Raw genomic sequence first — 17,045 nt, 5'->3', positions numbered from 1 at the left:
TCTATCTATCTATCTATCTATCTATCTATCTATCTATCTATCGATCGATCAGTGTTTCCGCAACCTCTCTGTAGTCAAATGAACTTCCTCTATATGCAGCGAACGGTGATTTCACATGCACAAACACACACACCCCCATTCCTGCACTATTGCCCTGTTTTTGTGCGATTGAACTCCACACATCAATCAGTGATTTGGTGAAGATTCAGAACAAGGGAGTTGGAAAAGACACCACCTCTGTGTGTGAGAGAGAACGTGTTGTGTGTGTATATTTGTGTGTGCACATGCCTCTGCTACCTCCCCGATCCAGGCATGTTTGAAGGCTATGGCGGTGTGACCTACTTTAACTGCCTGGCTTGAATAATGTATCTCGTAGAGATGGAGAGAGAGAGAGAGAGAGAGAGAGAGAGAGAGAGGGAGATGGAGATGGAGGGAGAGAGGGAGAGAGAGAGAGAGAGAGAGAGAGGGAGATGGAGGGAGAGAGAGAGAGAGAGAGAGAGAGAGAGAGAGAGAGAGAGAGAGAGAGAGAGAGAGAGAGAGAGAGAGAGAGAGAGAGAGAGAGAGAGAGAGAGAGAGAGAGAGATGAGGGGGCTAAGAGGCGTGAGAGAAAGAGAGTGAAATGAGTGCGAGAAAGAGGGAGAAAAGGAGCGCGAAAAAGAGAGGAGGAGGAAAGCAGAGAAACCCACAGCACGGTTTGTCATTCACACATCTCTGTCGATATGCCTCAGTGTCAACAAACAGTCTCCACCAGCGTGGAGTTAAAAGCAAAGCTGGATAGAGCGAGAAAGAGAGAATGAGGCAGGGAGAGAAAGAAAGGGCGTTAGAGCAGGGTTCAGATATGAGAAGAAAGCCCGGGTCTTTAATAGGGGTGGGAATCTCTAGGCACCTCACGATTCGATTCGATTATGATTCAGAGGGCTGCGATGCGATGCTAGAACGATTATCGATGCATCTTTTTTTGGGACTAATTGGTACTTTTAAAGCAAAGTATTTATGACCTATAAAGAATTTCCTTCCAATATATTTTATTAATAAAACAAATTGAAGTGATTTGGCAAGTCAACTGTAAGGTTACATTTGCCAGCATATGTTCCAACATCGCAAAGAACCAACAGGAAAAGAAATGTGTGCCTGAACTAGCAGTATACTTGTGGTAAATTAATACAAACGTCAGCATATTCTGAATCTCTAACATAAAATAATAGACTTCTAACCAACATTCTCCTGTTATGTGCAATGAGCAATACAATCCTTCAGACAAAAAATAAATAAACATTTTGTTGTAGCAAAATCTTTCATGCAAAAATATAGAATTATGTACCAACAGCTCTCATACAAAAACAATGCTTGTGGACTTACGCATATTCTGAAAAATTAGTAACATACAAAGCTGCTCTTATACACAAATAAATAATAAAGAGTCTAAGACGTATGACTTGAAATTGTTGCTGTATACCACAATAAAAAAAAAAAAAAAAAAAATTATTGCACTGATCCGCGCTTCAGAGGTCCGTCAATATTACGTTATTAGAAAGATTTTTTTTTTTTTGAAAATCAATTTTTGACATTTGTGAATCGATTCAGAATCGTCCGCATCGCGATGCATCTAAGAATCGAATCCCCCCCCCCCCCCCCCCCCCCACGTCTTTAACAGTCTGCAGTGCAGGAGAGGAGGGGAGGGGGTGCAAGCATCCACACAAATGCTGCTTTACACAGCACCTCCTTGTCACCTCTGCTAACACGAGTCCCTCTTTAAGTTCCCTGCTGAAAAGACCAGACTAGTATGAATTTCAAGACTGGTAGGACAAGCCTTGCTGTTCACTTTGTTGGTGAAACATGTCCGTTCTTTCGGATGAAGATGATTGAGTGAGGCACATATTAATCCTATAGCCATCTTGGAACCTTATAAGTGATATTTTGGGAATTTTCTACAAAAAGGCAGCAACTTCGCCCTCCTTACAAATAGCATGGGAGGCTTGATGCGCTATTGATCTCAATAGAATCTGCTGTTATGATGTTGTTAACCCCATTAAGCCTAATATCATGTTTGATACGCATAATACGAAAGCCTCTAAATTATCAACATGATTAAAACTGTCTTGAAAAACCTGTTATACACAATCTTCTACTAGCCTTCTGCTCTCTAATAGTAAAGGACCTCTTCAGGTCATGGTACACTGTGAAATCTTTAATGATTTTTATAAACTCAGCGTAAGAGTAACTTTTATATTGTTAGTGATATTTCAAGATAAACACTTACTGGATTGAAGCAACTTAGGTTTACTTAAATATCCATACATCATTTTTCATGTTAGAATTCAAGTATCAAATATATTTTTCCTCCTCGGGTGTGAGCTCCATATTCTCCTACACTATATATGAGCCATAAAAGCCTGATATGATCCTCAAAAAAAAAAAAAAAAAAAGACAACATGGAGAAAGAAAGCCAGTCTTTTATCACTTGTGATAGTTGTACATTCAAGCTGTTTAGCACGATTTTAAAGAAGGAAAGTGTTTTGCATAAAGCTTGGAGAATATATTTAATTTAACCCTAAGCTCTCGAGCCCCACCCTGTGTCTGTCTGCAATGTGTGAAGAAGGTTTAAGCAGCACCATGGAGTCTCATTCAACAGCCATATGTGCTCAAGAGGTGTAGGTCCACACTGACTAATACATATGGTGGCTAATTGGATAATTGCAGTAATGCCACTGACTCAGTCTGTTCTCTGTGTGAGATTCTTGCCCATGGTGTTTAGAGGCGCCTGGCTGCAAGACTAACGTGCTCAAAATGACCCACATCATCAGTCTGAAACCAGGGGTGCTAAAGGGGTCTGTCTGTTTACCTGCTGTATATGATGACGTGTATGATCATAAGATAATGTAAGCAGATTGAACGCAGTGTTTCAAAGTATAAATTAAATTTCAAGTTTTTTTTTTTTTTTTTTAAATCAAATATTATTTCTTCTTATATTATACACTGTAACATGCATAGACAACTAGAAGTAAGCCATTTGGACTACCTGTTTGTTTCTGTGCACTGGAAGACAGGGCCAGGGCGAAAGGCATTTGGAGTGTTTGGGAAACCTGTTTGGAAACAGACAAATAATTGTGTTGAAAAATCTATTAATAAAACAAAAACAAAAAAACATATAAGGGTTTCCACAAAAATATTAAAAATGAAACTGTTTTCAACATTGATAATAATCAGAATGTTTCTTGAGTGCCAAATCAGCATATTAGAATTCTGCTCTCTGATTGATAGTTCATACTTTTTTAGCAAGTAAAGGACCTCTTCAGGTCATGGTACACTGTGAAATCTTTAATGATTTTTATAAACTCAGCGTAAGAGTAACTTTTATATTGTTAGTGATATTTCAAGATAAACACTTACTGGATTGAAGCAACTTAGGTTTACTTAAATATCCTTTTTCATGTTAGAATTCAAGTATCAAATATATTTTTCCTCCTCGGGTGTGAGCTCCATATTCTCCTACACTATATATGTGCCATAAAAGCCTGCTATAACAAAATATGATACTCAACAAAAAAAAAAAACTATTAAAAAAAATAATATTTCTGCAGAATCATGTGACACTGAAGACTGGAAGCTTTGCCATCACAGGAATAAAATTACATTTTAAAATATATTATTAAGTTTGAAAACAGTTATTTTAAATAGTAATATGTCAAAATATTAGTTATACTGTATTTTTGATCAAATACATGCATCCTCGGTGAGCATAAGAGACTTCTTTCAAAAACATGTTTGTTCGTGTTCTCCGTGTTACCTGGACAGAGAAATTCACATTTATTTCTCAGTAAATGTCTGCCACTTTTTTGTGAAAACTACAGATTAAACTTCCGCGATTTTGTATCCCTGTCTACAGATGTTCGGATCGACAGAGGACAGAACAGTTATTGTAAGAATAGGTTTATCACTAACATTTTTATTGTAGGCTACTTCTCTTTAAAATGCATATGGTAAAAATGTAAAGCTATGGCAACAGGTTTATTACCTGAGAAGTATTTCCTACATAAAGCGAGGTGTTTTTTGACTGGTGGGGGTGGTCTTGAACGGGAACATGCCCAGTGCATTATGGGTGATGAAGGTTTATTGAAAAAGTTTTATTGAAAGCCCATTTTGTCAACGAAGTACCCCTTTAAGCTAAGACAGACATGAATCTTCTGAACCAAAACGCATTATGGTCACTCTTTCGGTGGTAATGCAGCTTTTCAGCTGAAAACTCTTGTATGTAAACATCAGTGCAAGGTAATGTCAGTGGATTTATATTTGTATATTTCCCATCATGGCAGTGACATGGATCACATGGTTCAGCAAAGCACGTCTCCAGTGCTTCCATGCTGTGTGTGTGTGTGTCACTCACTCTTAGAGTATCCACAATGCTCTGGGCCAAGGCATCTCTCAAAGCCACAGCTGAGGTCACCATCCCCAGCAAAGGTAGACAAGAGGACACGCTTCATCAGACGACCGTAAAACTTCCCTCCCTCCCTAGTCGGTAGTACCGGAGGAGGCTGAAGGGGAAGGTTGTTTTAAAGTGAAGAGGATTTTGGTGCATATGCATTCTACTGTGTGGGAGATGAGAGTATGGCCTTTCCCAGCAGGCTTTAAATACAGACAGAGCCCTCTGTCTCACACCCCCTCTGCACTCGTCTGAAATGGAAAGGCAAGAGGAGAGAGTACAGGCTTGTCCTGACCCACCTGGCTGTGCCAGTTGTGTGTTTGTGTACAATTTTGTTATATAGGCTATATAAATAGCCTTGTTCCAAAACCTAGCTAGTTGCCTCATTGTCTACTACCTAGTTGAGAAGCGACACAAAGCACTCTGAACGGGAGAATCAGCAGTTCACAACAACACAAAAGAAGATATTGTGAAGAATGTTGGTAACCAAACAGTTTTGGTTCCCATAGGCTTCCATTGTATTTTGTCTACACGATGCAAGTCGTTGGGAACCAAAACCGCTTTGTTACCAACATTCTTCAAAATATATTTTTGTGTGTGTGTGTGTGTGTTCAGCAGAAGAAAGAATATCTTTGGCATAATTACGATGACCTTATGAAAAGACTTGGTGTCAGGAGACCGCCGATGAAGTTTTAAAATGCCGGCTCCGTAGGCGGCTTGCTAGGTTTTGCAGTAAATATTTTTTAAAGAATCATATGGACACAAATACACAAAACCAACAACACACAGAATACAACAAACACACGTTGTTGCGCCACCACGGCTCCGGTCCTTCATAATACCGGAGATCACAGGGCTGAAGGTCTTGTCAGTCAACCTTCGATCAAAGCAAAGCAGGCTCTCTACACGGCGCACTCTCCCCTGGATCGATTTCCCTCTTTTTCATCTCGGCTGTGTGATGTTCGCTCAAGATAGGGCTGAGGTTTGGGACGGAGCCGCCTGCAGCAAAGCAGAGCTCGCGCTGGATAACACTGCGCTCTGCTGAGGAAGAATGGAAGAATGTTTAATAAAAGAAACATATTGAGTAATTGCTTTGTCTGTCCTCAAGGGGGCAGTAATGTTAGAATTCCTTTCTGTGAAATAGGAATCAACCGAGTGAAAGAGGCTTGAATATTTATACAGGCATGAACACACACAGGCACACACACACCACGATGGATGTGGAGGTTTAGAACAATGGGAACAGAAAGAGAGGATATTTGGGAGAGAGAGAGAGAGAGAGAGAGAGAGATTGCTGGTTGAGTGAGCTGATAAATGAGAAGCCAGGCTGAATGAGGGATGTGCATGGCTGGCTGGCTGCTACTGCTGCTGTGAGAGACTCAGCCTACACCGGCAGAATGTAAAGCAGCAGCAGACACACTGGGGTGCAGCGGCTGTCCCAGCCCCCTACAGGCATGAACACAAACACATAGCGCGCACACACACACACACACACACACACCATTTTCCCTCATATTATCGCCTTCCTCCTCTCTTTTACTCATTGAAACAGGATTGTAAAAGTAAAATGATCAAAAACAGTGCAAGCTAAATCATTGTGCAAAATGTCGTAGAACTACAAAATCGAAAGATGGCAAGCCATTAAGTCATTTTCCCTTTGCAGACTTTTCACATCTCGGACAGTCAGTTGGGCTGAGAACTGGTATGAGCGCGGTGGCATGTAAACACTGGAAAACTGTTAGAAGGGTTCCTAATGTGTGGATGGAAATAAACACAAACAACATCACAAAGCTCAGCTAGATCTGTTTTTATGTTGTAAATGAAACAAAGATTATTGGAGTATGTTTTAAAAGAAAATACTATTTTAGTCTTTCTATTTCAAAATTTGAATATTTTAACAGAAAGATAGATAGATGATACATTTCAATGACACACACACACACACACACAAATACATATATACACATACATAGTTTTGTGAAATATTATTGAAATATTATTGCAATGCAAAATTGTAAAATTGTAAAACTGTTTTCTATTTTAATATATTTGGAATTATAACCACTTATTTTTATGATGGCAAAGCTGAGTGTTACATGGTCCCATTAGAAATCATTCTAAAATGCTGATTTGGTGCTCAAGAAATTATTATTATTATCACAATGGAAAACAGTTGTGCTGCTTAGTATTTTTTTCCAGGATTTTTTGATGAATACAAAGTTTAAATGAAAATAATTTGATTATTTTTTTTTTTTTTAAGGGTAACTAAACCCTAAACCAACTTTTTTTAGTTAATGATCTGAAAGAATCGGGCTTTATTAGTGCTGTTCATTGATTTGAGTAACTTTTTTGACATTTGGGTATAAAGTGTTTTAATTTTACAATATATGGTGTAAAAACGTCTGAGTGCTGCCCTCTTCAGGTTGAACGGTGGCTACTGCAGTGGAATTTTCCTATTGGATGTTTGCGGTGGCAGGTGACGTAAGCAGGTTCCAGCTCACCACGCCCTTGGCAGTATAAAAACCATCATGTTTCGTCAAAACCACTGTAGCGAGTCAGGAGTTGGAATTGTGAGTATTGAAAACGATCAGGATAGAGTATTTTAGCATCTGTTTAGCATAGCATTTATATAGTTATTTAGATTATTTCGTGTAGGTAGTTAATTAGCATAGTTGTTAGTGTAGAAAATTTAAAATGTAAAAGTTTGTGCGCCCCTTACTGAATAAAAGTACTAATTAAAAACAAGATGTCTTGATTTTAGACCAAGCCCATGTTTTTTTGCAGTGTGTGCACATGCACTGCAAAGTAGTTCACAAATAGACAATTATTAGGCTGTCAGCTGAGCATCCAAACATTTAGGCCTCAGGATACCCTGGATATCAAGACATCGAACAATTCCCCGCTAAAACAATAACAACTTAGATCAGCATAAATGTCCTTGCTAGTTCAAGCAGGTTCATGCTAGATAACAAGCTAGACCAGTTAGCAACTATATGATTAATAGCTATAGACCTTATGCGCCAGAGAAACGAGGGCGCCGCCATCTTTAGAATATTGTCTTTGAATTTCCGTTTTTGCGGTCGCTCTGTATATTCCTATGGCGTCGCTGTCCAGGAGTAATTAGCTTTTGAAGTGGATTTACTTCATGTAAAGTTAACGAAAGTTATCATGAGGATTGCAATGTGTAAAGCAGATGTCTTAACAGATGTCAGTAGACCGGGAAGATTTTAAAACGAGCCGTTCATTCATAAATACGCAATATCACTGTGAAACTACAGACCGGAAGTCAAAAGACAACGAGCGCAGCGCTGAAAAGGGGCGGGGCTACATAAGGTCTATAAGAATGATTGCAATCCTTGTATGAAAATGATGCATCTAGCATCTAGCTAATGTCTTTACTTAAATTACAATGATCAGAATCATCCTTTGAGAGTGATATAGCAACTAGCTACTAGTTTAAAAGAATAGTTCACCCAATTTTTTCAAAAACTATGTTGGGTTACACTATTTCGATAGTCCACTTCAGGCATTCTACTAACTATAGGCTAAATAACTTTGCGACTACATGTGAACCAACTCTCATTAGAGTATTAGTAGACTGTTAGGATATAGGGTTAGGGTTAGTGGGATAAGTTGATACTTGCAAAGTGACTTATGTGAACGCAGTTGTCTGGTGTACTTTCTACAAGGAAATGTTCTCTCTGAGCCTGCAGTATTCCAGAGAGTGTACAAAAACCACTATCAGTTGACCACGAGGAAAGAAAGCACAAGAAATGGGGAATTAGCTGGAGGGTCTCATTTGCCTTTACTGCTCTTCCAGTGCTGTGGGCTTCATTAAAAGCACTGAGCAGGCTCTGAAGACGAGCACATTAAAGCCCGTGGAGGAACATTCCAACACTGTGAAGCAGACAAAGTAGAACAAGGCAAACCAGATTTATAGTAATGTAGATTTTTAACTAGTTATGCGGCATTGAGAGTCTTTTTTACTGCCGAATAAAACCAAGGGGTGATAACTGGAATAAAACAAAGGTAAGCACAGAGAGAGGAAGGGAGGGAAAGAGAGAACAATATGAAGGTACGGCAGTATTCTTGAAACCGCCTTTGGCCACACGCACAAATTCTAGTGTACAAGCGTCATTAAAAAAGTTAATTAATCTTAATTAACTTCTCCTTTGTCTCAGAGTTCTTTATTGCAGGCGGAATGATTTGCCTCACAAGGGGAAGAATTGGGCTCAGCCTAATGCCATAATCAGCGGTCTGCAGGAGGCGAGGCACTCACGCTGCTGATTGCTTTTTGACAGACTCACGCTCTGACATGCTGCTTTTCTTTTCTCCGCTTCCCTCGCTCTCTCTCTCCCTGTTTTCTGTTGTAGGAGCAATCTACATCAGGCACAGTATGAAATGGAAGAAGGCTAATCCAAAGCACTGAAGAACTTATGGTTTTGCAGAAGAGGGAATTTTGGTTAAGCCCCCCCGCGCCACTTTGTTCACTGTGCCAACGGGCAGCTCTCGGTGTCCGTTTAACAGGGATAAGTGTGTGGACTTGAACGGGTTTGCATCCATGTGTGTATGAGAGAGAGAGAGAGAGAGAGAATATAACTCATCTCATCCTCTCTCCTCATAATTGTTTGAGAGCTGGCTATGATGAGACGTGCAGTGAATCGTAACTCACGTCTATCACCCACAAACAAACAAGAAAGCAAAGAAGAACAAAGACCTTCTCCTCGGTTACACAATGCAGCAAATGGTTTCTAAGCCGATAAGTGCTAAAGCTACTGAAAGTCGCAATTATTATAAGACTGTCAGCTGAGCATCCAAACATTTAGGCCTCAGGATACCAAGACATTGAATAATTCCATGCAAAACAACAACAGCAACAACTTAGATCAGCATAAATGTCCTTGCTAGTTTAAGCCGTTTTATGCAGGATAACTAGCTAGACCAGTTAGCAACTATATACCAGCTATAAGAATGATTGCAATCACTGTATGAGAATGATGCATCTAGCAACTAGCTACTAGCTTAACTTAAATTAGAATGATCAAAATCATCCTTTGGGAGTGATGTAGCAACTAGCAACTTTAAAAGGAGAGTTCATCCAATTTCTTTTCAAAAACTATTTTGGGTTACACTATTTCGATAGTCCACCTTAGACATTCTACTAACTATACGTAGTTGTACTACAATCTCAGAGTATTAGTAGACTGTTAGGATAGGGTTAGGGTTTCATTTTTGGGTGAATCAGCACTTTAATAACTACATCAGAAAGATCTGAATCATTGATGTGGCTAGCTACTAGATTTACTAACTATCTGAATGATCAGAATCCTGTCGTGAATTAGGAATCGCATACTTGCATACTACTCCTGCTAATTCTGTCATAGAAAGATATTGTAAAAGTAGTAAGATTAGTATACGGTTCCGAATTCAGTAATTGTCTGGCAATAATGTAGCAACTAGTTACAAGTTTAAAAGGATAATTAACCCAAAAATACAACTTCCGTCTATGTAATAAACATTTGTGTGTGTGTGTGTGTTCCACAGAGGAAAGAAAGTTATTCAGGTTTCAGACATGAACATGATGATGAGTAAATGATGACATGATTAAAAAATTAAACTAACTACATCAGAATGATCAGAATCATTTTATGAGAGTGATGTGGCAATTATTTACTAGTTAAAAGGGACAGGTCACCCCAAAATAAAAATTCTGTCTTTTTTCCCTTATGTTTCCAAAAACATATGTTGTGTTCCACAGAAGAAAGAGAGCTATTGATGTTTGGAATGAAATGAGTAAATGATTAAAAGATTATTTTTTTTGAATGAACTATTTCTTTAAATAACTACATCAAAATGATAAAAATAATTGAATGGGAAATGATGTAGCTATCAGTTAGCTTAACTGGCTACATTCCAATGATCATAATCATTTGATGTCTATGTTAGTAACTAGCTAGCTTCGCTACATCAGAAGCTGTGATGATTGATGATTTTTTTCCAACAGCAGAGTCATGTTAGTAACACTAGCATTCAATAAATAATATAGGCTACTGGTGATGAGCTCAATGAGGGGGGGGAGGATAAAATGTATCCTCCCTTCATCTTTTAAAGGGATACTCCACTTTTTTTGGAAATAGGCTCATTTTACAACTCCCCCAGAGTTAAACAATTGAGTTTTACCGTTTTCGAATCCATTCAGCCGAACTCCGGGTCTGGCGGTACCACTTTTAGCATAGCTTAGCATAGATCATTGAATCGGACAAGACCATTAGCATCTCTCTCAAAAAAATCTCTCATTCAGCAGGCGTAATGATATGACGCAGCGCCTGAAAATAGTCCCCAGCTCAGTAACTTCCAACGTGACCGGGACTAAGTTTGTCTAACCTATTAAACCTATTTTCAGGCGCAGCGTCATATCATTACGCCTGCTGGACTCATGGTACGGCAGCAAAGTCTCTTGATTATTACGCAGGAATGAGGGTATAGTTCCTAGCCATATCAGCCTAGAAAATCACACCTTTTAATTTTCCGTCGGTCTTAGTACACGATGTAACTACAGAAGAGTCAAGTTTTAAATAGGAAAAATATCGAAACTCTTTGGTCATTTTTTTGAGAGAAATGCTAATGGTCTTGTCCGATTCAATGATCTATGCTAAGCTATGCTAAAAGTGGTACCGCCAGACCCGGAGATCGGCTGAATGGATTCGAAAACGGTAAAACCCAACTGTTTAACTCTGGGGGAGTTGTAAAATGAGCCTATTTCCAAAAAAAAGTGGAGTATCCCTTTAAGGTCCAACTTTAATGGTGCAGTGTGTGATTTTTAGCGGCATCTAGTGGTGAGGTTACGAATGGCAAACAACAAAAGTTACGGTGGCCGACAGGAAAAGATTTCATCATCTGAGACAGCAGAGAGTTAAGCATTGAGGTTTCTTTACAAAGATAAATTAAGAGATGATGTAAAACAATATGTTAATAAGTGTTTTATTCGCTAGCTTCTTTACACAAATAACAACATAGTGACGAAACGCGCTCTGCAGTAGTTGGTCCGATTAGGGCCACTGTAGAAACATTTCAATGTAAGGGGACCCGCGGTGCATGTAGATAGAAATGGCTCATTCTAAGGTGATAAAAACATAACAGTTCAGTATGTAAGGTTTTTATACACCACTGAAAACATAGTTATATTATATTGCATTTCACACTGATCCTCCTAAATACGACACAATGCACCTTTAAACCAAATAAATACCTAAAAAGTGGCTTTTCTACGAATTTGTATTTTTTGTTCAACAGTCTCCAGATGGTCTTTGTTTGGTGCTGCGGTGTGAGGTAAATATGGAGGAGGGCAGAGAGCGGCACGTGACACTTGGGCACCGGGGGCTGCTGGGAGTGTGTAGCGGCCATCTTGCCTGCGTTATCTCTCTCCCATATGTTCACCCCGGGCTGGCTCATCCTGCCGTAATTGACTTTCTCCCATGGAGCCCAGCCATAGCTGCAGGCTGGAGTGAACTTGTGTGCCTGTGCTCACCCTGATAAAACTATTACACACTCCCCCAGCGATTCAGTGTGTGCGCGGCGCATGACACGAGTGTGTGCGCGTGTTTGTTTCCGAATCAGAAACTGTGAAACCACTCCAGAAACTCCAACCACTGCAGTATAATTGGAATCCAGCGAGGCAGTGGGCTGTGGTGACACTGGCACAGATCCTTGACTTCAGTTGAACTCCAACCGGAAAGCGCAGTTAAAATTTATATCCCTTACCGAGGAACCTGATAATGTTCCTCAAGGCCGGAGTCATGCGAATGCACAAACACGAGCAGAAACAAACAAGGCTCGCTAAAGCAGACTGTAATTCTCCAGTAGCTGCGCTATAAAAGTGTTTACTCCTCTCTAGCTGGCGTTGTGTTGAATAGTAAAAACCTTTCTGATGTTTGTGTGCTGCACAGCCCCATTGAGCTTCCTGTGAGCTGCTCCCAATAAAGTCTCACCTGTGGCACTGTTATTTTCTCTCTCTCTCTCTCTCTTTTCCAATGATGTGCCTCGGGCTCTTGGATCCAAGCCTCTATCCGGGTCCTTTGAGTGGCAGTGCACTGATTGTCACCGGGGCTTGTTAAATTCGTTAATTGTATTGAAGGCTGTCACGTTTTCACAGGAGGGAGAGGAGCTGTAAATTATTCATTATCCCTTGAAATGCAAAAGACAGCCGAGGCGAGGGAACGGTGCTATGTAGGTCACTTCCTTCTCTCCCACCCCCCCAAACCGACAGTCACAGGGAGAGAGAAAGAGAAAGCGACAGACAGTGTGAGAGAGTGCTTAACTGCAGCATAACCATGGAACTGCGGCTAGGAAGCCCCACAGGAGGAATACTGATGACAGGAAGCTCTCGCCAAGACTGCTGCACTTTCAGTTTGTATATACTTCAGTTTGGAGCCGGCTGCAACTTTTAAAGCTCAAATCAAGCTCCGTTCCACCGGAGTGGAAATACCTCTCCGTTTCCCTGATATAGTCATGCTCAGGTCTGGTTTCTGATGCAGCAGTGCATGCGATGGAACCCAGGAGCCCTGTATGTACCAAAACAGATTTACACTAGAGCTGCACGATTAATCGAAATAAAACGGAAATTGCGATGATAATCAAACCGCAAAGGCAGCAATTTAATTAAATAAATATATGTGCTGCGTGTTTCTCAGTGAAGCGCGGCACTGGGTGTTTTTATTTTGTTATGTTTTTTTACATGCCAGCGGTTCTTGATCTTGTGGTTTCAATGTCTCAGAGCGACTCGGTTTACAACAATGCAGCTCCATATGAACTCATCTCTACATCTACTGTGAGTTTGGGTCACTTATAAAGAGCACTCAGTAACGCAACATGCTTCAATCATCTTACCAAACTTGTAATGAGAAGCACTTATAAATCAGCAACAAAAGAGAAGCTTTAAGGGCTCTCTGGTGTGAAAGCTTAATGTTTAACGCTTGAAAAGCAAATGAATATTAGATATTATTATTATTAGAAGCAGTAGTCGTTGTAGTAGTTTTATTTTACAAATTTTAAAATAGTAATATTTCTTATTTTGTTGAATATTTTTTATTTAGCAACAATAATAATCATTATTTTATGATGATATTATTACAAAATTGAATCGCAGGGCTGCACAAAATTTTGCGATTATACAGTATAGCGATATAACGCTCACAACAGTAATAATATTAGTAATAATAACCTTAAAAAGCTTTCATTATGCCTACATTTCCTGATGGCACCTACAAACCTGCGTGAAATTACGACAAATTCCCCCTGCTTCTCGCGGTTTAAAATGTGAGTTTTGCTCATATTTCTCTTTCATTATGGTTCTAAGTCAGCGTGCTTTTTAGCTTGCTGCGGCAGCGGGGGGCGCCTGTACTCATGGTGGGAACAGGCAGCCATTTTGGCTCCACACAGGGAACCTGATGGCATAAATACGGCTGCCATCAATCAATCCCAGGAGCCCTGCAGCGACACCATCCCTGATCTTTCTCTCTCGCCCTTTATTTCTCTCTGTATCATTTAAAGACACACACACACATCTTTAAGATAACACAACTGCCATTTAATACAATTCAAAGCAGGGTAAAAAAAAAAATCTTCCTAAGAAAAACAACTCTTAATAGATTTGAATATCTGCTTTGCAACTTTATCCACTGCAATGCATGTCAATTACAACTGTGTGTCAAAATTAGGATAATCACTTGTGAAATAATCAAGATCTTCTATAGGAATTAGTCGGTGTAATCAACACCATTACTGGTACATGAGAGAAATCATTAGTGGAGGTGTTAAAGTAGAATAGTGCTGATGGGTGAGTGGGTGTACGGCACGCACGCACTGAAATAACTCTGGCGGTCATCTGAACGAGAATGAAACAATCGCCCTTGGAGGTGGTTCAGAATACACCAGGAAGTTACTGTGAGGGGAGCCGTGGAGCAGAGAGTTGCTGCAACAAAAGCTGTGAATGAGAGTGACGTAAATGGTATTTATGCCAACTGGCTGGTAAGAGAGCTCAAGAAAGACCTAAAACCTTCATACTTCACTGACGAAAAGACCAAAGTAATGATCGGCAGCATATGTCGTGTTTGGATGCTGGTGTGCTGGCGTCTGTGCCAGGCTGCTTCAGTAGCTCAGCCAGCAGGAACTAAAATTAATATAAAATCAAGAATAAAGTACACTGCATTAAATGGGAGTTAATGAAGATGTTTGCAAACGTATCTGTCAAAACTCCAAGTTTCGTTGCTTTTTTTTCAGCTTCACTATCACCACCTAGAGACAAGGTAGATTTGTATTTAGCTGTAGTATAATGGTTTAGTCACATTTTTTGGCCAATTTTCTTTTTTTGACTTTTTGGCCATGTGCAGACTGTAAAGATTCAGGAGTGAGTCCTATAAATTATAGTTCCATGTGTGTACGGAACACAACTCACTCTCGAAAACTGCGATGATTGACACTCTGGTAACCATAGCAACGTTCTGGCATCTTGTGTGTTTGGTATCCACTATACTGATCAAAGAAATATTATAGCGACAAAAAACTTATGTTCAGCAGTATTAACTAAAGCACAGTCAAAGGAGTCATCATGTTTTGCTTATTCTTGAAAACAGAGCACGCTCTAGCAGTGTTGCCATGTACACTTATAATAAAGTTTATGAAGTTATTAACACTGATCTATATAGATCAGTGGTTATTAAAGTGAGCAGGTGCAGGTCGCGATATTTTGGTCTTTTTTGCAGCATAAATCATTTGTTTGTTGTTTTTCTAGGAATATCTGCCAATTCTTTATAATTTGTCATAGTTATAGTTCTTAATGAGGCTAATCTGATCTCATTCAGTAATTACTGTGAACCTAAAAATGAATTCCTAAATGTAATATTACTTACTGATTAGTTAATCTTGTTTCCATATTAGTTAATAGTAACTTAAGTGTTAATTAGTACTACTCTTTTGTCCTGCATTACTTCCTGCATACAGTAGTTACCTATTAATGACGGGCCATTGTTCTAAAGTTTTACCCAATACTGATAAGCCGATATTTGATGTTACACCCATATTAACCAATACATAGCCAATAGTCTAAACCAGTGTTTCTAAACCAATCCTCAGAAAGCTTACAACAGGGCCTAAGGTGACTTAAAAAAAATATAAAGCTAAAGCAGTGAATATTTTAAATTTTGTTTGTTTGTTTGAAGAACCAGGGTTCAAATTGTATTTACATTAGGGAAATTTCAAAAGTCTTAATTGTAGAAAATTCATCGGTCCTCTGTCATTTCTGACCGAAGAATTTTCTGTTTTGAATTTCTAAAAATCACAGCTTCATTGGAATGTTACGAAACTTGGTGACTTTAATGCATTAGGTATGTGAACACACACAAAAAAACATTAGGTCATGATCCGAGCATTCTAAGTCGTCGTGAAAAAAATAGTCACACTTGTGGTCTTCGGTCAAAAATGACCCCCATAGGAAATGAATGGGAAATTGACAAAAAATTTAAAATTTAAAAAAAAAACTTTTTTTTTAAGTATTATTTTACATAAAGTGTTATAATTGAATGAATTGCATTTTTTGTTACAAATTCTGTAAAAAAAAAAAAAAAAGTAAATGTGTCCATAAACAGCTGGGGAATTCACATGCCTCTCCATAGAGAGCTGTACATGCCATCTAGTGGTTACACCATGGTTCTACGCTTTCTCTCCATACTCTCAACAGATGGTGCTAATCTGCTTAAAAAAAAAAAAATTTGAAGGCCTAGACTCTATATTAAACTAAAATACTGCATTAAAAAAAAAATAATAATAATACATATATATATATATATATATATATAATTTTTTTTTTTTTTTTCAATGGTAAAAATAGACCATAAATATTGCATAAATATTAATAAATTCATTAAAATTCTCTCAAAATACAAAATTAAAAAGAAAAAATATTATAGAACAAAAATAAATTGCATTGGTTTTACTGGGATGGAGGAAGTTTCATTTTTAGGTGTCCGGTCACTTCTGATCGGGAAGGCCCAGGATGTGACTCCGAAACGAAGACCGTCTGAGGGTTAAGGATAAAATTTGTATCTGCCATGGAGAGTTATATAATGAAGTTCTAGTTATGCCAAGCTCTAACACAAACAGAACGGTACTGCCATACTAACAACAAGTCAATCCCTAACCGCTTGACTCCAACAGCTCGATCAAAACCAGAAAAGCACTAACCAGCCTGGACCAGCATGAAAACTTTTGCCAGTTTGAGTTGGTTCTTTCAGTGCATGTAGAGTTAGCAGGTCATCTGTGCAGTTACAGATAAACATCTCTCCTGTGAAAAAGACAAAAATAATCAATCTGGCATCTTTACAATGAACAAAATAAATTCCAATGCTCTCAAACTGATGCAAAAGGATGAGAGCTGGGTGAAGGAGAGCAAGCCCACAGAAGAGAGAGGGAGTGAGAGTAAAAATCTTGTAGGGTGAGGCTGTAGGAGGCTGATTAACATTTAATAAAGATCCATGAGCCAGGCTGGATGACACTGGAGCAGTGGGCAGCCCAGACGGCTGCTGTTCAGGCGAAGGGGAGATGGGCGCTCAATACTAACGAAAGAGGAAAA

Source organism: Rutilus rutilus, assembly GCF_951802725.1.
Source record: "Rutilus rutilus genome assembly, chromosome: 15".
Lineage (NCBI taxonomy): Eukaryota > Metazoa > Chordata > Actinopteri > Cypriniformes > Leuciscidae > Rutilus > Rutilus rutilus.
The sequence above is the reverse complement of the archived record's forward strand: the minus strand, read 5'-3'. Positions refer to the sequence as shown.